Genomic DNA, 14773 nt, shown 5'->3' with positions numbered 1-14773 from the left:
AACACATAGAGTTAAAGAATAATTTCTAACATGGGCAAACAGACAGTACTGAAAAATTGAATCACTTATGTGCATTTGTCCTAATAAAGTGTTAAAAATGAGAAAAACTAGAAAAAATAGCCGTAATTATATAAAAATATGTTAGAAGATCTTGGCAAGACTGCATCTCTTTTCAGATGACTGTAAAGCACCCTTTACAGGCATACAAATAGGTAAATGCCGTCTTAAATATATGCAGGAACAAATGGAAAAGGGATTTTTATTTGGTTGACACAACACAGACCATGGTAGTTTTGTCATTCTTGATAGGTTACTACTCTATCCTTACAAACAATGCAGACCACTGAAATGCCATATATTAAAATTCAGGCAGGAAAGCAGCACTGTAATTATAATAGGGATGCAAACTGCTCATTTTTATTTTATGTTATCAGATGACTTCCTAGCATTTTGGGAATTTACTGTTGGGGAATTCATTTCCGGATGATCGTCAGCGATGGTGAAATACTCTCTTCTTCATTATTGCTACTTCAATAGGCATCTTACTTCTAATGCTACCTTGTACATTTCTAAAATCAGCACTAGGCTCCAAAAATTCCTCAGGGGAGTACAATGGCAGACTGAAGATTATGAAAAATATGCTTATATTATGTCCATTCAAAACACTATTCAGCTGTAAGGATTTTGCCTAAAACAGTTTGCTCCTAGCCATTTTGCAGAGCCTTCCAGACACCTGCGAAGCTTGTCAGCAGTTTTACAAGAAAAATTAAATGGAATCTAGTGATCCTTATAACTTTGAACCATGACATTTCATATAACCTTCTAAAATGTTTCCTTGTGAGAACTAAAGTAGAACAAGCTGGACTCTAAACAAAATTTAAAATAATTTAATAAATTATTTAAGGACAATAAGGAATTATGTGAAGACAGGAAAAAACAGGCACCTAACTTGCTTTTTTTGTGAACACCACTGTATTATAAAAAACATGCAGACTGAAAGTTTAAATGGGTGTTGACCAAATGTTAGGAGTAATGCTCTTGACTTGACATGCTACATCCTGAAATTAGGGATGCCAGGATATATTTGAAGATTTCATGAGGATGAAATAGTCAAATTAGATTTCTTTGGAAAGAGCACTGACACCTTCATTCAAGACTGGGTATGATCATCACATTTTGGGGACTGATGCCCAGCTGGGGTACCAAGCAACTAGAGGAACATACACCAAACCTGGTAATTCTGACATGGAGACAGGGGTGCTTTTCCCCCCTTCTTCCCTGTGTACTCCTCATACTATATTTGTCCTGAATTGTAATCTCTCATGCTTTGACCAATCCACAACCTCCATATAGTTAGTCACAGTTCACTTTTTGAGATTGTGTGATTTTAAATCACAAGTTTCTCAAAAGTTGTTGTAACATTTTAAACAGATATTTTTGAGAAGCCCCAGACAGCCAGTGAGATGGCCAACCACAGCACAGATCTCACAACCTGTCCTTCAAGTTTCTTAAACTACAGACACAGTTCTGAAACAGGGTCACACATAATGTGCAATTCTGCGAGATCCTCCTCATTTTTTGGCTGACTGGTGATTGCTAAGATCACTGAAAAGGCACCAAGAAACTTTAGCTACCAATGTTCCTAACAGGAAAGACGGCATTGCTTCCCCCACAACCCACAAAACTTAAAATACTACCAAAAAGAAAAGGAAGAAAAGATCAGTGCAATCAGAGCACTTCAACTAGAATAAAGACCCCTTTGGGGCACTTTAACTTCCAGTCAGAAGCTTAAAGGGAAAATTAAATAAAATCTAAAATGGCACACAGGGTTTACAAGATTACATATGCTTACATTAAGCAAATACAACAGAAACCTATTTTTGCTGTATCTTGCTTTATATTATTGTGAACGTTTAATTAAGAAAAAATAATACACTAAAAATAGGAAATAATTTAACATATTTTCCTTTTTTCTTTCCATGATGTAAATGGCCCGTATTCTCAGTGTTGTTATACTAGAGTTAAATTAGGTCAAAGGCATTTAGTGTTCAAAAGCAGGACATGTCACTACTATCAAAAATTATCATACAAGAGCAGAATTCAGTAGCTGCCTATCCCTCATTGTACCAAAGTTGTACCATTTCATAACATAAAGCTGCTGGTGCTTTATACAACTTAGATTCCTATCAATCAATTACAAGGTGATACCACCATCACACACAGACCAAACTCTTAGATCCTTCCCTTCTAACAAGTAGATCTCTTCATTAAAATTTAAAAAAACACACTTTTTGCAGTTACCTTTTACAACCACTTTCAGACAATTCAAACATGGTCGCTAATAGACATGTGCAGACACCTTGCAGTCTTTGCTAATGTAATTTTCTTTCCCACTTTATTATTTTTCCAAATCCTGCCTGGACTCTCTCCTGTTTAATCTCTTCTGGTTAGAAAAAACCCCCAATAAATGACCAGTACACAAAAGGGAATGCAATGTTCTAGGACTGGGCTTGTATGAGCCATAGGAAAATGATATAAAACTGAGAAGAGCAGTGAAAGCTGTAGCATGATGTCATGACCTCTGTTTACAGCAATAAATTACATCAACAAAGTGTCAGTGTTCTGCGTGACCCTGCATTGTTTAATTTTTTCTCTCTTTTTTAATTATTTTTCCTCTCTTTTTTCATTATTACTGTGCCTGTCTTCATTTACCAATTCTAGTTACTTCCTCCAATTTGATAACGGTCTAACCAAACACATATTTCTCCTACACGTCCAAGCAGAAGACCCAATTTTACTGTCAACACAGCCAGATCAAAGCAGCTAACCTGTTATGGAAACATCAAGGCCAACACCCTAATAATGTCCCAATTTCTTCTGTTAACCAAAGAGATAAAATTATTCTTAATTAACAATGGGTAATTCAGCAGAAACATAACTTCAACGTAAGTGTTGACAGAAAGCAAAATGTATAGACTCAAAAATACAATTCATTTGCTTCCAAAAATTCACCTTCTGATCTACAAAAGGTTCAAAAGATACAAAAATACATGCTGTGCTGCACATTCAGAGATAACAGAAGAGTACAGTATTTAAATTCAGTAGGTTTTGCTCTATTTGCTGAATTACGTAATGTTGATTAGACGACATTAGCTTGGATTACAAAGGGAAGAACATTAATTACTTTCAATAGCAACACCACAGGCTAGCTGAAATATAAGGGTATAAGGACTCTTGAGTTATCACAAACTTTCACCAAGTTTTTCATGAAGATATCAGTAAACAAAATACAACAAAATTCAACAATGAGATTCCATGCTATATCACAAAACCAAAACAAAACCAAACAAAACAAAACCAAAACCCAAGGTAAAAGTCTGAAGAAACAAACAAGAGCATGGTATAATTTTAATCCCTATTAGACTTGCCACATACATAGATGCAGATGGCTGAGTATACTGATTCCAAATATAGCACTGTAGATAAAATTACTTCCATCATAAAAACACACCGTAATCAGATCATTTTGTTCACAAAACTGTTGAGCTTTGGAAAATAGTAAGCTTGTATCACCTATCTTTATTTTTGCCTTTCTCAGTTCTCCAGCAGTAATAACCACTGAAGGCAATCGCATATTAAATTTCATTTTCGAGTCCTGAACCTTGATTTCAAATATTGCAGGAATATGTGCATTTATTTAACGTAAATAATGTTGATGGAATTGCAAAAATCACTTTTGGGATCGTAACCTTTTCTTTCAGACATATCACTTCTGGGCACTATTTAAGGTTATAATCTGCCTGTGATACTCACCAAGCCTTTTTCACATCAAAATGAGACAGTAATTCCACCACTTTGATATAATTAAAAAGGTAGCTTGTATCACCACTAGGAAAATCACTGAAGAAAACACATTGAAGTAAATTAACAGTAAAGTACCACAAAGACTGCTGGCATCTGCTGGCTATAACCTAATAGCTCAGATTTGCTGTGCTGAGACAGTGCGTAAAAGGAGCAACACCAGACATCATTTTTTCTGATTTAAAATGCTTCCACTCAAAAATACAAAGAGCGTGCAATAAATACGAATGGCCAACGATCCTCCTCAATACAGATAAGCTCAGCAAAAGTAAGCGCTTAAACTGTAACTTCTGATCTGCCCATCTGCCTTCCCCACTTTGCCCTGCTCTCTAGATGAGAAAACAGGTGAGGTCTTGAATTACTCATATGTCGCTCTGTAGTTTTGCCCACACCCTTCTTCCTGTTACACCATCACCCAAGTGTTGTGAAATTTGGATCTCCTAATAGAGATTGCAGATCTTAACCTTCACATGGCAACAGGTAAAGCTCAGTCCTATTCTATTCCATGCCTTGCAATATCTGCCAGGTTGAATCTCTCAAATTCTTCCTGCCTGGTGCTCTTTCTGGATTTAAATACTTGTTCTCTTAAAGAACTAAAAATGACATTGAGGTTTTCACAATCCTAATTTGCAAATTGTTTCAAGCTCTTTTAGATTAGATTACTTTCCAAGCAAATACAGTAATGCCCTACTACTCTCATTTCCCAAACACAGACCGCCTTACGACTGTGCAGGGCTCAGAACGCCTTTGCTTCTCTCAGCTGCCCACGTTCACACAAATGGCTTTCACTAACTCCAGGAGATCTTTGCAAAAGTACAGGATGTTCCACTCATCCAAAGCTATTTAAAGGAGAAAGACCTATGGAAATATTGACAATATTAGGCATGATGTATCAGAAACCCTTAGCAGCAAAACATTTAAAAAATATTAGACCGTAGATTTGATCTTGTAGATCTGGACTCCAGTGGTAAAGGTCTGCCTTTACATATCTTTCTTGCACCATCAATTCAGCTGCAGACTTATGATCATCAAAACGGACTATGGCTGTATCTACACAGACAGGTTTCGAAGAAGCTGAGCTCAAGTTATAACTTGGCTTGGCGTTGAACTTCACAAAGAGGAGTCCAGGCTTTTCATCTTCTTGCATGCTATGCTTGCCCAGACAGCAAGCAATATCCTCTCAGCAATCCACTTGCCCTTTTCCTTCTATCTCCAACATAAATTGCGGATAAGCCTTACTGCTAGTCCTTAGTTGAGAAAATAAAGTATGTTAAAAATATTGAGAAATAGAAATTTTTCAGAAAAAAGGTCGCCTGCACTGTTGTTGCAAAATACAGGTTACAGTGATGTGAGCTTATATTATGGGTATGAACTTCCAGCTGCCATTTGTGGACGAGCTCCATCTACGAGCAAAGGTGTCTGGTACATGCCTGGCTACCAGCCAGTGTCCACACTGGTCCCCACAGGGCTGCCTCATGAGTAGGTGGAGCAGTAATGGGAGAGGCAACACTGCTTGAGTTCAGGTTTTGTGGCTGCAATTCTACCACTTTCTTGCTTACAGAACTTGGGTTTCTTGCTGGAGCAACACGTAACCCACAAAAGAGATCTCTAAAAAGCACTGGGAGCCAAACGGGGCAGCAAAAGTCAAGAGTGAGGGGAGGGCAAAGGTTCACAGAGCCTGCTTATGTAAATGTGATTTTTTACATTTAAATTCCTATCAGCAAAGCATGATCAGAAAATTACTCCTAAACAGCCAGCAAGTCCTGGATACTTTTTATGCACACATGATTCTTTCTAAGAGATCAAAGGCAATGATGCTGAGAATTGGCCTATTATGCTCAAAGGTGAGAGCATGATTTCTCTTTCTAAGTTTTAAGTAAGCTCAGAACTCCGATCTGTGCATAGAAAATGCATTTAGGGCACTTTTTAAAGTTACAGAGATACTTCAGTTGTTTGTATAGACAGAACTAATATGATTTGCTCTCTGTTATTTTGGTATGAATTCATAACGTTTTTATTGACTCCTCAGAATTTATTATGGGCAAGTCTGGCAGAGCAGCTTAATTTGAAAGTGTGCTCTACAGTTCCCATTAAATTAATCTATTTTAATTTATTTTTTGCTTCCCTCCTCTATAACCAAGTGAACTTCAATTCTTTTTCAAAACCTTTTCAGAAAGTTTCAGTCATGGAATGGCTAAAGCTGGAGAGGACCTCTGCAGACTGTCTAGTCTACCACCCTGCTCAAGCAGGGTCACCACGAGCAGGTTGCCCAGGACCATGGCCACCTCTTTCTTTAGTGGATGAAGATGCCATAACACCTCTGGGCAACCAGTGCAAAGAGTCTTGCTATTTCTGCAGAAGTAGCAAAGGAAATGTTTGGGGTTGGGGGTTTTTTTGAGTTCTACTACTTGGAACAGAACCTGTAACTTGGCAAGAAAGGCCCTTATGACAAGGATGAATCCTGCTGTCCTGTGAAAATCTAGTCAGAAGGGGAAAACGGGGGAGAGGGCTTTGCCTAAGTTTATTTGTGCTCCACAAATATTTGTTATAGTATTTGGAGAAAAAAAAACATATTTCATTCAGATTCTGGAATTTACCAGCTATCAGGTATTTAAGATGTGAATACATCTGGAAGTAGAAGGAAGCATGCTCTGTATTCATATACAAGGCTCCATGCAAGGAACCTGGCACTCTAAAGCTCATCCAGAGCCAAAGCAAGGAGTCTTATCCATGTCACTGCAGGTAGGACAGAGAGATCAGGATGGCTAGTTCAGGGAACAGCTCTACAGAGACAGGGCTCTATAGAGCCCTCCCTCCCTTGGGAATTATGGAATACAGCACTTTCCCATCCCCCAGGTCATGCCATTCCCACTCACACCTGCCCTCCAAGCAGAGAAAGCACTTCTACCTTCATCAAACTGAGGAGTGTTTTGATATGAGGCCTCTTGAAGAGATCACAGTAGAAGATCCTTCTGCCTCGCAAAACACACTCCCACCATCCACGCACTGGGAAGTCATGGCCAGAATGGCTGCAAGCACATTCCCTGCATCCTACTGTGAGAGTGACACCGGGTGAGATTCATCTTCCCTGGGCAGAGGATGAAAGTAAATAGGCTTCTTAGGAGGCCTGACTACCAGAGCAGTTTCTGGGTTCTCCCAAAGTTCAATGCAAATGAAGACAGCTGCCATCAAGATGGTATCTTGTGCAACCACCTACTCGGCAAGAAAGAAGGCTTCCTACATTTCAGAGGCTATAGAGCCTATCACCATTCCTGTCCAAGTCTCACAGCACATGTCAGTGGTCACATACATACACAGCAGAACTGCCAAGTAGGGGGGGGCAGGGAGGGCCAAATGGCAGTGGGACTGGGGACAAAGAAAACTCCCCACCAACCAAAGAACTCAACACTCAGTAATGCAGAAAGACGAGAAGATGAAAGCATAGGGTTTGGTCAAAACAGTGGCAAGCAGGACTCTTGTCATTGGCTTATACCTTCAGGTGGCAAGAAGACCCTGTCAGAAGCAACTAGGTAGCAGATGACTCCACGTGCAACCCACTCTGCCAACATCAAGAGCCTGGCAGCTGCCTTTAACACCTGCCAGATTAAGCAACTAGAGCTTAAACTGACAGGACATCCTATGGGGAAAAAAGATTGAGGATGCTATCTCCATGCATAAGACTCTTCAAGAAAATAAAATGTCTCTAGCAGCCCTGCCCCATTTCTGGCAAAGGAAAAAAGCATGAAGTATCAGAGGCAGGGGACTGGAGGTGGTGGGGGTGGGAAATGAGATGGGCAAGAGAGAAAAAAGAGAGCTTAACAGTTTGCAACAATTGAATGCTAAGCTAGATAATCAGGTTAGATGCCTTCATGGTGCAGAGCTAAGTGATTTTCAAGTCAAAATTAACAATAACCAGTGACAAATTACTGTTACATGCATATAATTCACAGGCAAGGACCACATGCTCACAATATGCTACGTAACCAACTGCATTCTCTGTGATCTGATGTTCCCAAGTTTCCTGGTTTCAAATAAATTTAAGAGGAACTGTAGTTTTCATGCACAACTATTACTACATGTGGCTAAGCACCCTGAAAAGTGAAGCGGTACCATCCATGGACTCTAAACCTTAGTTTATCTGCATATACTCAAAGATACCTGAATTAAGGCTGCATAATCAACCTTAGTTCTGGTATTTCTTTTCCTCAGTACTTGACATTATAATCTTAATATCAGCAACTTCTGCAGTTAAACAGTTGATCCAAGTCCTCTGGCCCAAAGCTGTTATATTCTGGTCACATAGAAGATTTCAATAAATTAATCATTTCAGTAAGCCACAGTGAAACGGGAACAACATAAAATGCATGCGGTTCAATGCTGCATAGGAAGTACTCTTTGTTCCAGATATAATTTTCTTTGTATTTGTAGAAATAAAATTATACTTTCATATTTAATGGAAGCAATTAATTTTCCTTAAAAATGAAATTTGTCAAAAATACTTTATAGGTGAATATTCTTTTAATGCATATGTGCATGGGCATGTATATTCTGGATTTACATGATTACAACTCTGTACAGACTCTTTCCATGTTTATCTAACTGCATAATGTGTTTCACCTTATCCTTTTTTGGAACAAATGAAACATACAAAGTAAGACATCTTACTTATAAAAGAAGGCTCAAGAGAAACACTTCCATTTCCTGAAGTGATGAACGAAGTCATTCTAAGCCTTATACAAAAATGCTACAGATCTTAGTTACACTTTGAAGCACCTTGTGCACAAACACACCACGTTTTTAAATAAGATGTATGAAATACTGAAAAAAAACCAAGCAAAAATCATACCCAAACCAAAAGCAGGGATAAGTTAATAAATCATGGAAATAAAATTATTTTAATGTAAAGACGGAAAACAGTTTGAAGTCACATGAAGGCAATCCTACCTGTCAAGAGTTCCAAGGAGCTAGGCAAATGGACAAGGAATGATACAATTTTGCTAAGGTCAAAGGAAAAAAACAACGATAAAGAAGAAATATTATCATTTTATTAGTGTTCATTCTTTCTACTGGTAGGAAACCAAGCAGCAGCAGCAGCATTCCATACCTGTTGAAGTACAGCTTGGCTGGAGCACATGGTAAATAGCTGGCATAGCCAAGTCAAGAGAAATAATGCAAAGTCATGAGTGGAAGGTGTCGAGTTAACAGGATACTAAAGGAGGCAAAGGTGCAAGACCTTTCATGGGTATAAACCCATGAAAACATAAGAAAGGAAAAGGCCCAGAGTTCAAGACCATTGCACAGATGTGAATAATGAGAGCAAACAAGACACATGACTCAAGGAAGGCAACTTGCAGTGGGGATGAAAACAGGTCTTCTTACCCGCACATTTTTCTCGTGAATGTTTTAAAAATGGTTCACCCATTTGCATGTCACTAAGATATTGGTTAGTGAAGAATTGTTCAAGGATCCAACTACTTATGTAGTTGACAGCTATTTCTGATTATCTTCAAAGAGCTCCTTTATTTTCCTACACCACAGCTGTTGCAAAGAACATCTACTGTCAAGCAACATTGTTGCCGTATCTGCAGCATACAGTTCATTCCTACCAAGTCTCATGAAGTAATCCAGAAGACAGTCAAACACCAGGATCGAAACAGGCCAAAAAAATGTAGCAGGTGAGCAGAAATAATGATCTTCTACCCCAGATAAAACAGTAAGCATTGTGTATGCATACTGAGAAGCAATTTGGTTCTATGTGTACCAACTTCATCCAGTAAAAGAAAGACTTACATTTTGTTTGACTTTAAATTCACCTGATCAGACATTGATCTTCTTGCTCTGTTTTCTACCTTACTATTAGGCAGCTCGACAATCAGTCCTTTTATTTCTTCCAATGGAAAAACAGAACCCTAATTTATTGGGTTAGGTTCACCAGAGGACACAGAACAGTTCTGTAGTCTAGAATGATCACACTGCTTTCATGCGTATAATCTAATTATAACATAAGAGTATTTGCCCTTTTAGTTCATCAGTAAAAATTATTACAGCTCTGTATATTTAAGACACATGAGGATATACAGGTTTTTTTTAAAAAACTGCAATTTATTCCTGTACTCTTTGACTAGTTCACTGGTTTCACAGGATATTTAATTTCTAATAAGCTACAATAGGTCAGAGTAAAATGAGAATTTTTATGACCAAAGCATTCAGAACGGAATACACAATTTAATTTTCATATTTCAAAAAGGCATTTTATTTGCTTTCAATTTCCTCCTCTCTAGTTGCAGGCTATTACACACACTTTGGCAGTGTGACCATAAACCAAAAAGGCTAACAACAGAATCAACTTTTCCAAACAATTCTTTTACTTGCATTGTCCCCCTACCATAATCACATTTAAAGTAAAGTAGTTGGGATGAATAATGGAAACAATCTCATTCACGTGTTGTAAATTAAATGAGAGAAACAACTTGTGCAAGATTCAATCTCTTTATTCAAAATGTCCTCTTGGACCACATACAACCAATGAAATAACACAGAACTGAAGGAATACAATTCTTTAATCTTTACACAGAAATGTATAGTCTGCCCTTGATTTTGATTATAAAGGTTCTCATAACACATGCATTGTTTGTTTAGTTATCCCTGTACAATATGTAAAATCCTAGCTCACCCCTGAGAAGGGAGAGTAGTTCTCCACTGCACAATGACAAGTTCAAAAAACATCAGAAGCAGTACTGCCATCCTAATGGCCATGTGAATTATTCTGGTAACTTTTTTGATGAGATAAATTAAGCCAAGCAGACCCTTGGACTAACATACTGCATTTCAAGTACAGACTTCCTCACTCACCTGGAGGCCTTACTTAAGTTAAACAGATAGGAGAAGGAAAGCACCTTTGTGACCTGGCAGAATTCCGCTGTCATACACCCAAAGAGCTACCGAACAGCACCTATTTATTTATTTATTTGCTTATTTGAATGGGGCCATGCAGGAGAGAATCTAGGACTACATACATTGCTATTTGTGAAATTTGGAAAGGAGGGGACAACAAACTGTGAAAATATTAAGAAAATCTTTCCTGATGGATCCTCTGACCCTGGCTGACAAAAAATTCACAAATTTATACCCTGACCATACTCTCTGTAAAAGCCCATGGTATGAACGTGCTGCCTTGTTTCCTGCAGGCAGGTGGACGGTGCCCCAGCAGTATCTCCACCCTTCCTCCAGAGGCCAGATTCCCATGTGCTTTGGAAACCCTGCATGCAAAAGGACAATATGCAGGAAATATGCAGCTCTGTATTGCTACCCTGCACCCTGCAGTACAGCTCTGCTTTCTGCCATGACAGCCATCTCCTATTTAAGACAAAATTAGTTTGGCTGGAAAAATTAGCACTTCCCAAGTCCTAGAAGGAAATCCAAGACACAAGGGCTCATAGTAATTGTGCTTCTCCTGCCTTGCCTCATCTCAGGCTATTTATCTGAGCTTCTTTCACATGCATACCTCTTTTGCCTTCTTCAACTTTTAGTAATAAGCAAACCCCAAATCAGTAAACCAGAATATGATAGAGGAGAGATAATGAGCATCAGAATTTCCTTTTCCAAGGAGCCAAAATTCCTGATCTCACCCTTCCGGTGGCAAACGAGATTCTTGCTGGAGGATGTCCTGCCTCAGATCAGGTGGGGTTTTTTTGAGGTTTCATCTCTTGATTCCCTTCCAAATGGAATCAAATTTCAAGACAGGCTACACAAACTCTGACAAACTTCCATGATTTAAGTTTAGCAATCCTTCTCCTCCCTACTTTCTCTTGGCTGGGTTTTTATTTATAGCCAAGAGGAAAAATCCTGCTCATCATCAGCAACATGGAAGCCAGGAGAGGATATATGCCTATCACAGGTATGTGTTATTCTGCAAGCTTTTTTACAGAACACCAGTATCTGTTATCACTAACAGCTTTCTCCCCTTCATCTTCAAAAAAAAAAAAAAAGGTAGCAAACAACCATATACTGAACAAAGGAAGTACAACATGCACCTCAGAGAAAGCATGTCTTTCAACTTCACATGTCCCACTACTGTAAACTCTTTGAAAAACACCTGAAGAAACCTGTCTTCAGGGTAAGCAGCCTTCAGCAAAAGCAGATTCACTTTTACTTTTTCCAAATCCCCCATATGTTGTCCTCACATAGCAGGAAATGATCAGATAATAAAATTAATGCTACAGTATATAAAAGAGTGAACAAAAACACTACCACCACTTTTTACTAAGCAAAAGAACATTCCCACACAGGTGACAGCACAAAAAAAAAATTGACTTTACATAATGACTTGGATATGCAAAGAATTTCAAAAGCATTGAACAATTTGGAGTAGCCATGATGTGCTCAACTCCAGCTCATAGAAGCCTTTATCCAAAACCAGTAAAAATCAATGGGAGATTTTCCACCGACTCTAACAGACTTTGGTTTGAGCCCTTTCAGATCTGAATTATTATATTCCACACAGTTAGAAGCATATAAAAACCACAGCTAAATCCTCCCTTTTCCAACATGGAGCCATGAGACGTTTAAATTTCCTCAGGACCATCCAGCAGCAGTGTCCCCGGTTTCACAACTGGTACGTCAGGACTAGATTATTCCATCATTAGCAAGTAACAATGGAACATACCAGCTCATCCAAAGGTCACCAATTCAAATAAACTGGAAGAAGGTTGAGACTAATTTAAAGGTCCTGGGACTAATATGAAGGGTGATTTCATGCCAGTTAGTAGAAAAGAAAAAAAAGTCTTGTGAGGAAGGAAGTAGGCATATACAGTTTCACAAAACTTTTGTTTTTATTGTGCCCTAAACAGCTGTTCTATGAGAAAGTGAACAGCTATACTTTCAAGTGATTTAGTCCAGCTTCTTCTCTTTAAAAAAGGCTATACATTCATATAGCTATATTATTTACAGTTCAAAGTAAGGGAGAGAAGTCAAGCCTCTCACTGTAAGGCAATACAGCTAACCAATGCAACTGAATTGATCATGGTAAGGTCTTCTGAAAATTACCTTGTTACTATTTCTTATAAAGAACAAATTTCTTATAAAGAGCAAACCCTTTGCTCTGTTGTTTTGGTTTTTCTTCTCAAATGTTTATTCAGAAGTTGGAGCTGGGAAAACAGGAATCAGAAAATCTAGTAAACTGTCTCAACATACGACTAGTACTGAACTGTAAAAGGAAAACATACCATTTTTTATAAAAAAAAATCTAGTCTATCAATTAAGCAAACATATATTTACGACAGACTAAGTTTTGTAAATAAATGCCAAATATGTTACTGTAACTAGCAGATGGCTCAGTTGGAATGCATGAATTTTGTGTTAAGTTAAAATAATAAAGGGAACACGGCTTATACTGTAGAAAAAACATCCCGTCTGCCTTCCTGGTCAGAGCTGGTATTTATTACAGCATTTTTAACCTGTGTTTCGCCTTCCTCCGTTCAGATTCACAGGAGGGCAAACAAGGTTTCTGGGGCCACGGGGCTATGGGGCTCCTGCCACTCACCAGAACAGGTGCGATCCTTCCTACCGGCAACTGGCTTCGTAGGGCTGACAATTTTCCCTTTTCCTTTTTACTCATACGCTGCCTGATCAATCCACCCACTACAGCTTCCAAGCCTTCTTCTTCTATATTTAGTTAACAATTAACACATTTGACTTTTTTAACTTCGCGGATTTCTGTCGCTGCTGTTGTCGTCGCCGCTTTAGAAAGTCAAACAGAACTTCAATGCATAAACTCTTTAACGGGGAAATACCACCTATGCTGCAAACATAAATAAATCAGGAAGCGCCGGCAGCCGCGCGCGCCGCCGCTCCCCCCGCCCGGCACCGCCGCCCCCCGCGGTGATGAATACCGGCGGGGCCGCGGCTCCGTCCCTGCCCTCCCCGCCGGGCCGCGCCGCCGCTCGCCCCCCGCCGCCCCCGGATGCTGCTGCGGGCGGGCGGCGCCCCGACGGGCCGGCGAATCTCCCTCCCCGACAGCGTTTGCGCGCCTCTGCTACCGCTCTCCCCGCCGGTGACAGCTAAATATAGTGAGCGGCCGGGGAGCGCGGCTCGGCTCCCCCGCGCCCGCCCCGCAGCGCCGGGCGGACGGCGGGCAGCGCGGCGCTCCGCGGGGCCGCGCCGGGACTCCCAGCCTGAGGAGCCGGCACCCCCTGCCCGCCCACGCCCGCGGCCAGGCGCGCTGCCCGCCGAGCGGGTGCGCGGGTGACTTACCGGCGGAGCGGAGTGGCCCGCCTGCCCCGCGCCCCTCGCCACCCGGCCGGGCGCGGTGCGGTGCCTCTCGCCGCGTCCCTCCCGCCAGCCGCCGTCTGGCTGCGGACGTGACCTGGATTCCCCCCGCCTGCGCCGCCGCCTCCCGCGGGGCCGCGCACACGCCGCGCCGCGCTGCGCCCCCCCGGCCCGGCCCGGCCCCGCCCGCGCCGCCGCCGCCGCCGCTCACCTCCGGCCGCGGCGACCCGCCTCGCCTCGCTGCCTGCGCGCCTCCCGCCGCCCCGAGCGACGCGCGGCGGAGCGGAGCCCAGCGCGGCGTTACGCAACGCGCCCCGCGGCCCCTCCGCACCGCGGAGAGGGTCGCCGGGAGGCGGGAGCGGGGCGGAGGGAAACCGCGGCGGAGCCGGAGCCGAAACCGCCCCCGGCGGCCACTTGTAGCGCCGCTGGAGCCGGGATGCCCCCGGCTCAGCTGCGGCCCCGCGGGCGGCGCCCGGCCGGGCGGGCAGGGCGGGCCCCGGGGCGCCGCCGAGTCACCGCTTCGCCCCGGGGCTCGGGCGGAGAGGTGCGGGGACGGGCCGCGGGGGAACCACTGCGCGGGCACCGCGGCGCGTTTCTGCCGCGGATAGTAGATCCCGCGGCCGTGGGTCGCCCTGCCAGAGGAGCA

The 14773-nt window shown here is 41.8% G+C and overlaps 1 protein-coding gene across 18 annotated transcripts in view; it reads right to left on the bottom strand.

The window, feature by feature from the left end:
* Positions 1–14501, bottom strand: part of THRB (thyroid hormone receptor beta) — a 161301-nt gene extending 146800 nt beyond the window's left edge. For 9 of the 18 annotated variants that reach the window (XM_051808410.1, XM_051808416.1, XM_051808407.1 and 6 more), the window contains exon 1: positions 14113–14274. The gene's annotated coding sequence lies outside the window, so the exon portion shown is untranslated. Of the gene's footprint in view, positions 1–13402; positions 13661–14112; positions 14275–14338 lie in introns of those variants that run through there. The other 9 variants (XM_051808408.1, XM_051808409.1, XM_051808404.1 and 6 more) reach the window with 5 other exon arrangements.
* Positions 14502–14773: the final 272 nt, after the last annotated feature.

This window comes from Manacus candei, unplaced genomic scaffold, assembly GCF_025592945.1.
Source record: "Manacus candei isolate 608988 ecotype Guabito, Panama unplaced genomic scaffold, ASM2559294v1 h1tg000072l, whole genome shotgun sequence".
In the NCBI taxonomy this organism is placed as follows: Eukaryota; Metazoa; Chordata; class Aves; order Passeriformes; family Pipridae; genus Manacus; species Manacus candei.
The sequence above is the reverse complement of the archived record's forward strand: the minus strand, read 5'-3'. Positions and strand labels throughout refer to the sequence as shown.